This window comes from Mya arenaria, chromosome 16, assembly GCF_026914265.1.
Source record: "Mya arenaria isolate MELC-2E11 chromosome 16, ASM2691426v1".
In the NCBI taxonomy this organism is placed as follows: Eukaryota; Metazoa; Mollusca; class Bivalvia; order Myida; family Myidae; genus Mya; species Mya arenaria.
Window position 1 is genome coordinate 18,482,037 of NC_069137.1, and position 11,674 is coordinate 18,493,710.

At 33.6% G+C, this 11,674-nt stretch overlaps 1 protein-coding gene across 7 annotated transcripts in view; it reads right to left on the bottom strand.

Moving 5' to 3' along the window:
- Window positions 1–11,674, bottom strand: part of LOC128221935 (trichohyalin-like) — a 315,209-nt gene that overhangs the window by 273,318 nt on the left and 30,217 nt on the right. The window contains exon 1 of one of the 7 annotated variants that reach the window (XM_052930634.1): window positions 10,527–10,591. The exons of the other annotated variants lie outside the window; for them this stretch is intronic. The gene's annotated coding sequence lies outside the window, so the exon portion shown is untranslated. Of the gene's footprint in view, window positions 1–10,526; window positions 10,592–11,674 lie in introns of those variants that run through there. 7 annotated transcript variants of the gene reach the window in all.

Consider the following 11,674-nt stretch of genomic DNA (forward strand, 5'->3'; position numbering starts at 1 on the left):
GGGGTTGTAACCTTTCAAAGTGTGTCCCCCCCCCCAGAACTGAATAATTCTGGTCAGCAATGATGGCAAACGGCCAGGTTCACCCCCTAGGAAATGTACATAATATCTAGTCCGAAATGTTACATTTTGGGCAATTTATTTCTTTTTAATCCTATATAAAAATATGCCACCTGAATGACTTTCAACGAGTCTTTTGACCATTTTTATTACTTAAGCGTACAGGGAGAAGATAAGAAATGTCAAAACAATAAAAAAAGTATGCCTGATTGCTTATTAGTGTACCAGTACCATTGAAATAGGCAGTAAACAAGGAAGTTATGGGGTTAGGTGTGGGGTGTGCCCCCCATATTGATATTGCAAGTGCTGAAATCCTTAATGCTTATGTACCAGTCATTTGTAACCACAGCCCCGTAGGTCCGGGGAATAGCAGGGACTTTGACTTTCGTTCCAGCCTACCCCAGGTAAAATCCCGGCCCTGCCGGGACGACCAGTTGGTAAAATCCCCGCACCCCAGGGACCCTAGGTAAGGTCCATTCCCCACAAATTTTTGCGAACATAAAACCACCTCATTTACGCGGTACTGCAGGGCCACCTGGAAGGTAAAACCACGCCCCATTTCCCCAGTATACCCCCGGACCTGGGGGGGGGGGGAGTGGTTACAACTGACTGGTGCATTATAGCAATGAAAAAAGTCGATCATGCTGCCTCTGACAGCTCTTGTTTGTTTTCGAAATTATTTTGGATTTTGAATAGGAACTTTCACTAACATTTTTGCGAATAAGTACATCCGTTCTCCCGAATAAGTACATCCGTTCTCCAAGGAAATGGGGTATGTGCACCCGCCCGAAAGTGTGTCGAAAGATAGTCCTACTGACTGTTAATAAATAAACTATCAATGTTTTTCAAACATTTAGGTAAAATGTTAAAGATAAAACACAAACCTATCGTGATGTTTCGTTTCCTAGCCCTCCATTTTCCCACTCCATTTGAAGCTTTGAACTCTATCCTTTTCTTTCAATGAATGCCTAAATAAACCATCGACGTCAGCATCTTTCCTACATTTTTCATTTACCGTCGCTTTCTGATCGATTTTGACAATCTCTGTCTGCCTCTGTTTCTCTTTTCATTTTCATCTGTCCATCTTTGTTTTGATTTGCTGACCTCATTGATTATTCATAACTGTCACGTGCTTGTGCTCCGTTTACTTTCGTAGGCTTTCGGAACTGCTCGGAATAACTCCGAGTAGGCCATAGCGGATTTTTTGGTAACCACCAAAAAATAAATATGGTCTGAAAATCGTGTTAATATCAGGCCATCGGAGTGGAATCTAGAGACGAAATTTCGCACAACGCTAAAATAAGGATGCCTTTTCATGACAGTTGTGTTATTTTTGTGTTTTATAACCAAAATTCTCGCTGAACGTACAACTTTAAGGGAACATGGGATATGAAATGCTATGAAATTCGGACAAATGAAGACTATATGTCAGATTTGCGAAAATCCATATTGTTTGTAATGCCTGTTGACCCTACTTCATTCGAAGGGGCTACACAAAATACCATGTACAAACTTATCCGGCACTGGTCGGAAAACGCGTTTACAAGCACCTTCATTATTGGCCCATGCAAGTATTGACAGTATTGCCTTTACTTTTATGCGCATATACGCTAATAGTTTGATGTCCTATTTATCTCAATCGACTCATTAACGGGGTTGAAAGTAAGCGAATTGAAAAACAATATCATTGAAAAATAATAATATAACATTAAAGTTAATATAATTTACTGACATGTATCAAGTGACTGAGTTTTATTACAGGTATGGATAACGTATGGCGGAGTATGGAATACCTTTGCAATATATGAAGTCGGTCCAATTACTCAATCCGTTGCGATATGGTAAAACAAAACAAATATAATACAATTACAGTATTCGCATAATGTTTGGCTTTTAAAACAATTTTTGATCAACTTATTATTTCACCGTATTCGCGATATCAAATTAGCAAAACCACCATTTAATACAAACCAAATTATCGCAATAAGCATAAAGCTACCCAAACTTTGATAACATAAAAAGAAATCAATGAAGACTAATTAAGATTTGCGAAAATCAATTATAATATTAATTAATTGCTCATTGGCCCAATATTAAAAGAAGGGGATTAGAAAGTCAATGGTTTAATACAATATTTTGTACACACCATCTTTATTGAACCAGAAATTAATAAATGGAAACAAAGATATGTTCTCAGTTCATGTTAAGAACAATTCAAATGACAGACAGAAAACTCTAATAAAATGGTAAAAATGAGTCCATTCAGAAATGGTAAACGTTTGCAATCTTATCGTTTAAATGCACGCACGGACATACGATTATGGTTGACAGAGATGAACTGTTTTTCAAATAATTTATAGACAATTATATTGACTAACGTTAACTATAGTTGACACGATGTTACGTTAATGTGAGGTCATTCGATATAAGGGCCGCCTACAGGAAAAAAATAACATAAATTAGCGTCGGACCCAGTTAATGTTTCAGTCCTAATATGTTGTTGGTCTTAAAGTCATTTAAAGCACTGTCATACGACTCCTCCCTTTATAGACAGTGGCGGGTCTTATCACAAGAACGCAGATACGCCATTAAATGTCTATGCTGTGTCATTTGTTAAATACTGACAAAGCTCATTGCACGATGTTATTATTAAATCATTGCACGATGTTCTTATTAAATGTGTTAAACAAACTAATATATCGCAATGGTATAAATAACACTTTGTAATCTTAAATGACTCCTGCACATGAACAAACGTTCACATAGGTGCAAGACAACTAATACCTGTCAATAACAATTAAAGCAAACTGAGTGGCCTTATATTTGCGCTTGCAAAATTTTGGATAATTGCGAATTGATTGACCATTACTTGATCGCAGCTATTTAAAATAGTTACACAATGGTTTTCCAAACTTACAAACAAAAGGTATTGTGTTCCTTTCTATTGAAATAAGTACTGCTAGGTTAGCTAAGCACACACGTAAATATCGATATATATATATTTAAAAGTTTATGTTTAATATTATATTTTTGTTTTAAATCCAGCATCAAATAGTCCTTGTCCCTAATATGTTGTAAAACAAGATTTTCACGAGATACCACCATTTATAGATGCTAAAATTAATACAAAGTTGGGGAATGCGGTTACAATAATATTAATCCTAGATTCGGATATAAATACATTTATATCAAATGATATCGTCTTATGTGTGAATATCACTGTCATATTAAACAGCAAAATGCAGGCAATGGTACGGCTCCTTATAATAGGTATCATTTGTTTACTTCATTGATACGAATACAATCCCCTTAATATCTAGGATCTTGTAGTAAGTTAAGACAAAATAGTACAATAAAGATTACTGACCTTTAATATTTGAAGTAGTTACTTATCCAAACAGATGAATCGTGAACTAAAAGTTTAACAAATTTACTTGTTTAGTTACGTGGAGTCCAAGAGACACCGAGTGTCTTATTACGTATCGCTTACACTAGCAGAACAATACGTAAATATGGGATCCCAGTGTATGTTTTTATTGAGTATGCTCAGTCAACTTCAGTTTAATCCTTCAATCATTTCAATTCATATAATACACCTGTAATTTACAACCCTCTTTAACAATAGGGACATGCCAAGTTAATGAACTGATTAAAATCAAGTTGCATAAGCATAAAAATGCTTTGAAGAAAAATAGTTTTGAAAAAAAGCACTCAGCCTAATTAAGCATTTTTGAATATAGTCTCCGCATCGTTTACTGTTTTTTAAGAGTTCCGTTGTATACCTATAAAGTTAAAGTCAGTACCATACTGTTGTCCTACAATAATCTTGCCATAAAACGAATATTTTAAAATACGTATGTTTGATTATAACCTGTAATTATATATAGGGGTTTAATCACTTTATAAATGGATGAAAAAGAGTGTTAGTAAGTAAATTGTAAAATAGACACCCCTTTCAGAGCCGTGTTATAACATATCATATTAGAAAATTGTATTCCCCAACCATGACTCCCAACGGAATTATACGCTTAGATATTTGTATACATCAACGGAAGAATACTTTGGAATTGTCCTAACATAATGATAGGATAACACTAACCATGAATAATATATCAAGGACTTTTAGCCTTACACACTACATAACAGCTCTCCTTAATATCGTCATCTGATAGTGTACTTCAATTATTTTACCCTGCGTGTTGTATCTTACAGCATGTGGTGATAAAACAAATGCAACGGCATTTTCAAAAAAACAATAATATTACAGATTATTATAGAAATGTCACGTGTTTACATTTTGCATAGATATCTCAAACACTCTCTCTAAATTACTGTTTCAGTGTGTGTATAACGCGTGATAATTTGCTTCATAAATGCTACGTCGGAAGGCAATATTTTGCTTCGAATTAAGACTTTAAGCAAAGATAACTTTCCTATTTCTTCACCCGTTTAAATGAATCATTGCGCAGTCTACGCCGCTAACTAAGCTCCGCTTTCGGTCTTTTATCAGGGTTTGATTCAGAGTTAAGTTTCTTAAAACACTTCGACAAACCTTTTCACAGTACGGCCGTCTGACGGAGCACTGTCAAGACATTATTTTGAAAACAGGTTTGTCGAAGTGTTTGATATAACTAATTACCTTATCAAACGTCGGTAATAAAACAAAGGCGAGCTTCATTAAGCGGCATAGACTGCCCATTGTTTTATTTAAAATGGTGTAGTAAAAGAACAGTTATCTTTGATTTAATTCTTTATTTTAAGTACTATATTGCCTTCCGACTTAGCATATCACGTAATTGATCACTTGGTATACACACACTGTGTTCTTAAGGGACTAACATAGATAGAAAGAGAATTCAAACACAGCTTATTGATGTATCAATCTACCATATCACTGTTTTTCATAATGATGATGATGATGCTGATGATGTTGCTGCTGCTGCTGCTGCTGCTGATTATGATGAAATTTAATTATCCTCGATCAGTGACCACAAACAATATGTTATTGTTATTATTTTTCATACATTCACAGGTATAAGACAAAAATACATTTATCAGTTTCGGTCATTATTAATCATGCACTCTAAGATAATACCTAATTTTATAACAATACATAAATTAGTTCAACATATTGTACAAAAGCATACCATAGCTATTTTGTTTAACTACTGAGATAAAAGGAAAATAATAATTAACACCTAAACAAAGCTATCAACCGACTTTAATAAGTCTGCTTTGGAATTAAGTGTGACTAACACACATATCATATTTCTACATAAGTCTTATTGTCATTGAGAAGACGAGCCTCTGTTCATTGGTCTTAGTTCGATTGAGAATAGAATGAATGCGTTTAAGTAAAATGGGACTAATTAAAATATATTTGTGTCATTTCTAAATGACTCCTAAATAGAAACGGCCGTTAGTGATATTATAACATGTTAATTAGAAGATATCAACATTACTGTTTGCTTACGAAAAACGCCTGCCACGATAAGATAACATTGACTAACAAAAGTTCTGTAAATATCATAGGAAATTCGGACCAATGTATATTTTATTATTAATGTCCGTTGACCCCCACACATAAGGAGGGGAAAGAAAATCACCATGTGAAAAAATATATAATACAAGTTAGCTGTGTCGGCAATTTAATAATGCAATGGGAATTAAGAGCAATTAATTATTTTCGGCAAGGCATGACAGGGTAATTACAAGGTACTTAAATGTAGTGCCTATAGCTAGAGCCAGGCCATGTCAATAGAATCACATGGTTCAGTTTATTGCAATTGTCAATGCTAGGTTGCTGTTCCAGTAACTTAACCAGCACTGATCAGGTAACGCATTTGCAACTTACAGCACCTTCATTAATGATATGTAAAAGTATTTAAACAATTGCATTTACTGAATGTGCAACTGCGCCAACAATTCATATCCAATTTATCTCAATCGCCCCATTAATGGGGTTCGATTCAACGAAATAAAAGTCAACATTATATTTAACATAATCTGACATGTATTAAGTGACTGAGTTTTATTAGACACATGGATAACTTTTGACGGAGCCTGGACTACCTTTGCAATATATGAAGTCAGTCCAATTATTAAATCCGTTCCTATATTGTCAAACACGCCAACTATTTATCAATAACAATATCCATATGCGGTTTGGCTTAATAACAAATTTTGATCAACTACGTATTTCACCGTATTCGCGATATCATATTTGCTCAACCAGCAATGACTACAAACCAAATTATTTTTAGTTTGCTGCTATGTTTACAGGTAAAATGTGGCTAGCATTTAATTTCAGTCTGTAAGTAATCATATTCGTATCAGGAAAATATACAGGCGAAAGCACGAATGATCCGATAAAGATTCAATACGAGTTAATATCTTGCCATTTTATAGTTAAAATTGATATTTTACATTCTTAAAAGTTCAAAACTTAATGTGATAATGTGTTTAATTTGGAGACACGATCTTTGATATTTAATAGTACTGGTTTAAAAGAGGACAAGTTTTAAATGAAAGTATCTTTAATAGGTGTATTGAGGCGGCAATAGTTAGCAGTATTGCATAATGTTAGTGCGTAAACCCCATGGTAGATTGACAGTCCAGGCGTAATTGTTCTTACAGTAAAACAGTAAAAAAAACATTGTAATTACGGTTTTAATTGGGAAAATACTATATAATTATTTTAAACGTTGTTTATTTTGAAAAGTGATATTGCCTATCATGTAAACAGTTCAATGTTCAATACTATTTCAGACGTTAGCCGTTCATAAATAATTTATTCCTGTGTTTCAGAAATGCATGAATCATTCATTTTATTCTACATCCTTCTATTTTATAGTCTTTATCTGGAACGTGTTTGATCAATTATGGTTGACTGTTATCATGCATTTAATTTTGTGCGTTTTATTTAACGGATGTAAAAACCGACATTCACATCTGTTGAATGTTTGTTATCTCCATGTATATTCCTAGGCCCCGCCGACTTTCACACGCGTTTGTATATGAATTTTACTTTCATGAGCAAATTTCAGCAAAAATCAGTCAATGGAGTTGGCCTATCTAAAGCTTTTTCCTCGTTTACGCCAATGATTCAAACATAATGTCCTTAAAGTTCCTTGGACTTTAGATATGCAATGTTTTCTGAATATAAGGAATTCTTATCATTGATCAGTGATCATTAACTACTTGCATTGAACCATAAACTAAAAACCATTATTGTTAGATATATGCCGATATCCTACCTAGCAGGGTTCTATAATAATGGTGTACTTGCACATTTACGGCTAGGTAATATAGGTATCGATTGACAACAGACCGATCGATTAACAGTATAAGTATAGAAAGTTGTTCAATTAAGAATGAATACGTTGAATGTTTGCACTTAACAGCGAATTATAACCCTATTTTATGCAACGAAGTTACTTGTCAATAATTACCTTCTCTAATGCATGTTCAAGGTTGTAGTCACTGTAATACTTTTTGTATGTTATTTGGTCAAGTGACCCAGCTAGATAAGCTGCTATTGTAATCATCTGAATGTGTATACACGTATATCTTTATCGCCTGCCATATTGCCTAATTGATTTTCAAAGGTAATCAGAGGATATCAGAATGATATAGTAATTGTCGTCGATAAAAAATCTGTAAAACAGTCCATGACTAGCACATTTAATGTACAATCCGTTTTTCTTGTGTTTGATCATTGGTATTTTTAAAGAAGATGCTTAGGTATCAAAATCATCCAAACCTACTCCATTGCAACACATAGTGCCATTTCCGATTGTTTAGACATGGGGAAGGATTATTTCCCGCTAACCTTTGAAACAGTGGTCAAGATGATGTGTTTGGCTATTGATAACACAGGCTCAACGTCCTTGAAAAGAAACCATCAAGTCTCACTTTGATCAGACATAACGTAAGAGTTGATCTCAAATTAACATTGTCACCCTTTTAGTAATATACATACGATATTAAACCTGCTAAGCACTATTTATTGTACTGCTGATCTAAATATAATCAAGATATAGAAGTGATGATATAAATACCGACATGTAAGGTAATTGGGATTTCAAGGGATACCGAATACTTATATACTTATATATCGTATAGCTGAAATACCGTATCTATACGTAAATCAGGGATCACAGTGTACATTATACATAACGGTAGGTATGGAATATACCACTAGGCATGACTATACTGATATGCCCATTCCATGATTGATCTTAAGGGCATTTTTGGTTATAAATAAAGACATTCACAACTGCCGCTTAATTACCGTTTAATGAAATGTCAAATTATTTTGTGAAAATACCGATCGATTTGATTTGTTTCAAGCTATTATTTTGTAACAATAAGTTATATCAATTGTAAAACAGAACAAAGAATACAATGACGTAGCTGTTGGTATTAACAACCTATACTTAAATGGTAAAAAAGAGTCCATGCAAAAATGTTTTATGTTTGTAATCTTATCGTTTAAACGCACGCGCGCATAGACGATTATGGTTGACATTGATTAAACTGTAGATTAATTATATTTAGTAACGTTAACTATCGTTTGCAAGATGTTGCGTAAATGTCAAGTCTTGCGATATGAGGACAACCGAAGTGACTAGAGAACACTCAACTGTGAACACAAACCTTACTTAATTAAGACCAGGCCTGAATACGACAGAGAGATGCCTTTGTGAGAAGTCAGTATGCTTACCGGACATCTGGATGTACTAAGCAGAATAACGGCAGGAAAATTTCAAATAAAGTCGGTCTTATTCTGAACCTTCCATGCGTGCGCTTGACGTTTATGTCATGTGTTTGCTTGCAAATGATTAACATTGTTCGTTCGTCAGAACTCATTTATATTATCATTAGCAACTTACTGTGAAGTGCTTAAAAATCAGTTATAAAGCCAAACAACATCAACTAATATAAGGATCCAGATGCGTATTGGCAAGGACCTACAGGCGGCAAATTGCATGACCAAAAAAAGTAGTGACTTTAGCTTGAGGAAGTCCTATATAGATGGAATTTTACGTTAGATGTGAAACATGTCACCCTCTAACATGGAAATAATAAAATTAATGCTGACACTAAAGCAAAATTATAAAACATCAGTTACATAAAAACGTTGCGGAATCTGCACAAATTTCTTTTGAACAAAGCATTGCTTACATATATGTGTTAATGTAAGACAAATGTTTGATAAAAAATGTATGAAATATAAACATTCCAGCCTTTAAAGGGACTCTCTCATGGTGTGGCAAAGCATTTATTATCTAAAAAATAGAAATTAAAGATGGAAAGCATTCGAAAGATTTCGCTTTACCAACTCATAAAGTGATAATTTCCGTTATAAATAAGAGTTTGACCACACAGTATTCGTAAGTTTCATAGGCAAATCTAAATCTAAGAGTAACAATTTATAATTCAACGAAATTATAACTGAAAACTTACACCGATTGCATAGTTTGTTGTTAAATTAGCATTTGTTTATATGTCAAAGTAATCCGATAATAATATACACCTGGGTTGTCAAACAGAAGGAATGTTCAATAATTACTCAAAACTGAGCGATGGTATGGTTACATAAATCAGCGTCGTACCCGCTTAGATATTTAGCAATATTATATGTTACAATAATGGTCTTATCACAAGAACACAGATACGCTACTTAATGTCAATGCTGCGTTTTGTTTTAAAAACTGATGGACGGCATTGCTCGATGTGTTCATTAAATATATCAAAATAGCCTTAATACAGCAATGGTATAAAACTTATTTTAAATGAATCTCGCACATGAACAAACGTACAGTGTTCACATAGGTGCAAGGCAACTGATAAACAATTGAGCAAATTGAGCGATGGCTGTACATTTACGTTTGCAAAAAAGCAATTTAAGACAATTACGCATATCTTGATTAATCGTTATCTCAGCTATTCAAAATAGTAACACAATGGTTTTCCAAACTAACCAAAAGAGGTTGTTGGGTTGCCTTCTTCTGAAATGCTTACTGCTAGGTTAGATAAGCCAACACGTTAATATTGATATATATTTGAAAGTGTATGCTTAATATAATATATTTCGAAGATTATTTACATTATCTAGTGCGTGTTTTTTTAGATCCAGAATTAAAAAGTTCATGTCAATAATATTTTGTAAATCAATTAATTCACGATGCATCAAGATTAATAGATGCTAAAAATAATCTAATGTTTGGGAATGCGGGTACATTAGTCAAACATGATTTTCCTATTACCGAAAATATATCCATTTATATAGATTGATACCGTTTTATGTGTGAATATCACTGTCATCTTCAAAAGCAAAAGGCAGTCAATGGTACGACTCCTTATATGGGTGTCACTTTAACTACATTGATAAGAAAAAAAATCTCTTCAATAGCTATGGCATTGTAGTAATTAAAGAAAACAAATGTACACTTAAGAATACTGACCTTCAATGTTTAAAGAAATGTCTTATCCAAACAGATGAATATTGAAACTAAAAGTTCAACTATTTGACTTGTTTAGTTACATGGAGTCCAATTTGCTATAGGCTCAGTCACTTTCAGTATAATATATAAAACTATTCAATTCGTTATATACACCTGTCATTAACAACCCATTATAACAGTGCCCATTCAATCGTCTGATTAACGGCATTCATAATCAATGAACACATAAAGACATTTCCCCATTTACTTGCTGTTCATAATCGTTTATTTACAATCGGCAGTCAACTCTGTAATATTTTTATCAAGGCATACAGAGCAAACTACCGTAAAATATTTTTTAAAGAAAAATGAATTGAATCTACTTCAGCATGTTCGAATACAAACAAAAGTACGTTTTTTGCAGAGTTCCGTTGTATACTTATAAAGTTACAGTCAGTTCCGTACTGTAGTTCCACAAGAAATCTGTCCATAAAATGAATATTTTAAAATACGTCTGCTTTGCTATTATCTAAAATAATATATATAGTTTAAATCACTTCGTAAATGGGTGATTCAGAGCGTTAGCAAGAAAATTTGAAAAAGACAACCTTGTCAGTGCCGTGTTATAAAATATCATATAAGGTAATTGTATACTCAATAACCCCAATCTGGACTACCAAAGGAAGAATACGATTAGATAATTGTAAACCTCAATGGAACAAAAAGCTAAAAAGTTTCTAAAATAATATGATAAGCTGACAATACGCCTGACTAATTTATCAAGGATTTTTTGCCTTAAGGTATTAGCCATGTAATACAACTCGGGAAACATCGGGTAACATCGACATATATCGCCACTCGCCGTAACAGATCGCGACGAACATCGGACTTATTCGGCCTGTACCGGATGTTGCTATTTTTAGAAACAGAAGGTATTTCCCGGCTATTCACAGGTCAATAATGGAATTTCTACATCGTAGGATTTGGAAACATTGTGATGTTTTTCTCATGAATATAGGTTTAAAATAAATAAACATTAAAAGTACACGCTGAAAGTTGATTACGATACATCTAACAATTTGAGTCATTACAGTAAAACATGGATTATAAGTGAAATATACGCGTAAGAGAAGATTTCCTCTCGAAAAAACGAACTGTCAACAATCGGC